Source organism: Fulmarus glacialis, unplaced genomic scaffold, assembly GCF_000690835.1.
Source record: "Fulmarus glacialis isolate BGI_N327 unplaced genomic scaffold, ASM69083v1 scaffold5231, whole genome shotgun sequence".
Taxonomy (NCBI): domain Eukaryota; kingdom Metazoa; phylum Chordata; class Aves; order Procellariiformes; family Procellariidae; genus Fulmarus; species Fulmarus glacialis.
This window is the reverse complement of record NW_009194542.1, coordinates 17295-21841: the sequence shown is the minus strand read 5'-3', so window position 1 is coordinate 21841 and position 4547 is coordinate 17295.

Genomic DNA, 4547 nt, shown 5'->3' with positions numbered 1-4547 from the left:
CCCACGCCCCACGTTGCCCCCATGCCCAGCCCCGGGCTCCCCTTCGTGGTCCCGGCCCCGCCGCAGCAGCGCAGCATCGTCCTGCGGAGGAGCAGCCTTCTCCCTGCATCTCACCCCGCATCACCCAGGCGATTGCTGATGGAATATCCTCAAAAGGGTTTGTGATCTTTTTTTGTTTTTTTACGTGCTGTGTTAATCTCTGTACTGAGAAGTACCTTTTCACGTCCTTCTTCATGGTGACAGAAAGAGGCAGCGTGGGTACCGAAAATGTGCGTCCTGAATACAGCAGCCTTTCGAGGTATTCCAAACCTCATGTTCCTTCTAGAAACACTCAGCAGTGTAAAATAGGACCACTACTATTCTAAAAACCTTTTGAAATCAAATGGAATTTGTAGCCTTTCTGTAATGCAACTGATAGTAACTGGAAAAATTAATGCAAAGCTATATCCTTAATGTTATATGAAGGTTTAGAAAAGTCTGGCTGAAGTATTACAGACTGTGCAGCTCTAAAAAAAGCCCATATTAAAGTCTTATTATTGAAGTATTTAAGCATCATCTTATCTTTAAGGTATGTGCTTGAATAATCTTTCCGTGAAGTGAAGAACTCCTGTTACCACCATTTTAAAGAGCTGAGGCTTAGAAAGAGGTAAGTAACTTTCTTGTCATCACACAGGTTTCATGTTAGATCAACAAACATCAAAACCACCTGTGATGGCTTGGGTGTGCTTGAGCTGGATGAAAACTCAGCCTTAACTCGAACACAGATCTTACAGGCACAACTGGCCAACCCCATGAAAGGGCTTAGGCAAGAAAGGCAATGTAGGTGTGATATGGTGAAAATTAAATTGAAGCCAATACCTGAGGCTGCGCCCTCATCCTTTTTGCATGCTGTTTGCAGTAGCAGATAATATATACAACATAAAGAGGCAGGGGCTTGAGGAGAAGGGAAAGTAAGAAAATAACTGAAATCCAGGAACAGTTTCTCTATGGTGGACTATATCTCTGAGAAACCCCCATCGGAAAGCTTAACTTACTGGGTTTGGTTTCTAGCCATGCTGAGGAGTCTCCAAGCAAACTGTCATGAAACTGGTGAATCACCTCTATGTTGTTTCTCTTCCTTTTCCGCTTCATGCCTCATTCTGCCCTGAAAACAGTTATGTTTCTTTTTGTCTGTTAAGTATGCCACAGCTTTCAGTGGCATATCTAGATCATATCTAAAACCAGATCGGCATTTGGAAGTGGAAATCTGTCCATTAAAATAGGAATTAAACACGTGGGCTCCTGTGTTTAACCTTTAACATGTGGCTTTGTTTAGTTCTATGTGTGGACATTTACTGCTGGCTCACATACTGTAACCTTTCATTTGGCCTTCTCTAGGGCTGATAATGACAGCAGCTCCTGGTGCACAGGCATCTAATTCTTCCTATGGACCTCTCAGGGCATCCAAGACATACAGGAAAGTTTGTTAGTGTCTTCTTGGAGAGTTCAGAATGGGCTGTTTGAGGAGCCACCAGAAGTCATTCAATGCTGCAGTACAGCACATGTAGTTGTGCTGGGGAGAGTGACAGACCAGTCAGAAAAGCCCAAGCTCTCTGAGAGAGATGCTGGGCTGTTTACTCTCCTTTTATTACTGTCCATTGGAAAGTAAGTTAATAAACACAGAAAGACTTAGGAAAAATGCCCATTTTGTTTGTAAAGTAAAAAAAGGAAAGATGGATAAATCCTCAGGTAATGATAATTACAAATCTCCATTGACTGTAATACTTTTCATCCACTGTGAATTGGTCAGACCAAATCTTGTCATATTGATATGTGAGGATCAGTTAACACTGTTCACCCCTAACCTAAAATAGTGTTACTCTGAGAGTATGCATGGCTGAAGAAGGCTGGAATAGTTCCAGTAAAGCCAGCATGATTTTTAGCAATCTTTATGCTGTTTATTTGCATCCAATACTATGGTAGCATGCTTCTCGTAATGCCTCACTTAACCAGATACTTCATGTAGTCAGCTCATGAAATGCCTTAAAGCAAAAAGAAGTCGTTCCCTGGGTCCTTTTCTCTGCCCCACACTCCCACAGTTTAAACCTGTTTTGACAGTAATTTACTACATGCCTCGTCCCCAGGCAGCAACTAGATTACTTGTGAAGCTGTTTGTAAAAGTAAATGTTTTCTGCATACCAAGTCAAAATGTTTACCTAGTTTGTCTTGATAAATTGTAGGAGCAGGAGAGCGGATAAAATCATGGTCACTTTTCTCCTTGTGATTCCCTGAACCTCTCCTAGGCGGTTCAGTCTTACCTGGTTTCTAGTGTCCTGTCTTTTGGAGAAATAAACCTATCCCTTGAGTGTGCAAGGTACGTGGTTGATTTTCTTGGTTTAGCACTTTACTGTGGAAGAAAATAATTGCTGTTTGCTGAACAGAATAAACATCTTCATTTTTTTATTCTAGAGAGTTTTTATCTCCTCACTTCTCCTCATACTTTGCTGCTCCTGAGACCCCCAAAAGAGGAGGTTTACAGCAACATCTAAGGCTGGTCAGACCCTGACAGTGGTCCGATGGTCTCTGAAAGTTTGTTGTACAGCCAAATTCTTACCTGGAGCAAGAATCAAATTATATAGATTATATAGATTACTGAATAAACCTTACTCTCCAAAAGGCCTCAAACCTCTTAGAAAGTTAGATCATTTCTTGTGTACCAAAACACACATGAAGTCTGGTAATCTGCGCTGTCCCAGAAAAGAAGAAACACCTTAGTGACTTGTAGGTCTCAATATTTAGTATATCTGGGATTTCATCTATGAGTTACAGTGAATGTTAGGAATAAATCTGCTCACTGGCATCTGTTGAACAGGAGCCAATATAATATCTGAAGCGGTGCCGATGTGCTCACAGCAGCCAAAGTCATGCGGAAGGCGAGGAGGTACATTTTGGGTCAACTGGAATTGCTTCAGCATCAGTAACTTCCTCCTCAGATGCAGCGGGTCCAAACAATCCTGCCTAAACGCGTGTCCCACAGAAGAAGGAAGAGGCAGAGCTCGTGCAGTGCAAGGGTGTAAGGTGATACTATCACAAATGACCCAAGTGCCACCACGCTGTTAGCGAGCAACCTAACAGGGCTCAGAAACTCTGCACAGCTGACAAACGAGGGCACGAAGGGAAAGTGGGAAGAGTGTCAAGTCTGCTACTACTTAACACATTTTGGAGAATGAATAGCTGAGATGTATCGAGTGAGGTCAGTAGATCAATATACATCTCTTTACCATCCAGATTTGTAGCAAGCAGTACAACTAATACAGGTGCTCTGCCTGAGAGAAAGATAAGCAAAATGAAGAAAGGAATAGGAAACCTGCATACCCTTCTCCACCTGCTACCTTTTGCTGGCAACTGCTCATAGAGATCTTGCCCACTCTGTGCATATTATTCACTTGCAGCTATTATGGCAAGAGCTAATTCAGAGTACCTTAATATATCGAGAGTACTGGCAGCAGATTGATATCATAAGCTGAGATGAAAGGCAAGGGTGGCTTGGTGTTCCACTAAGTGGGCAGAGCTGGGGGATTACTCTAGAAGGCAGTTGAATCAGAAGTGAATTCAACAGAGTGATATGGAAATATAACAAATATATATATAGAACAAAGGCCATAGCTGCCTATGTACTGACATCATATTGGCAGGAGATCAACAGGCAACTGATTTGACCTAATGTGGTGGGTTGACCTTGGCTGGACTCCAGGTGCCCACCAAAGCCGCTCTATCACTCCCCTCCTCAGCTGGTCGGGGGAGAGAAAATATAACAAAAGGCTCGTGGGTCGAGATAAGGACAGGGAGATCACTCACCAATTACTGTCATGAGCAAAACAGACTCGACCTGGGGAAATTAGTTTAATTTATTGCCACTCAAATCAGAGTAGGATAATGAGAAATAAACCCAAATCTTAAAAAACACCTTCCCCCCACCCCTCCCTTCTTCCTGTGCCCAACTTCACTCCCCATTTTCTCTACCTCGTCCCCTCCAGCAGCGCAGGGGACGGGGAATGGGGGTTGCGGTGAGCTCATCGTTGTCTCCGCCGCTCCTTCCCCCTCAGGGGGAGGACTCCTCACACTCTTCCCCTGCTCCAGCGTTGGGTCCCTCCCATGGGAGACCGTCCTCCACGAACTCCTCCAATGCGAGTCCTTCCCATGGGCTATGGTTCTTCACAAACTGCTCCACTGTGGGCGCCTTCCATGGGGTGCAGTCCTTCAGGAAGAGACTGCTCCAGTGTGGGTCCCCCACAGGGTCACAAGTCCTGCCAGCAAACCTGCTGCAGCGTGGGCTCCTCTCTCCACGGGTCCACAGGTCCTGCCAGGAGCCTGCTCCACTGTGGGTTTCCCATGGGCCACAGCCTCCTTCGGGCATCCACCTGCTCCGGCGTGGGGTCCTCCACGGGCTGCAGGTGGTTATCTGCTCCACCGTGGACCTCCCTGGGCTGCAGGGGCACAGCCTGCCTCACCATGGTCTTCACCACGGGCTGCAGGGGAATCTCCGCTCCAGCGCCTGGAGCACCACC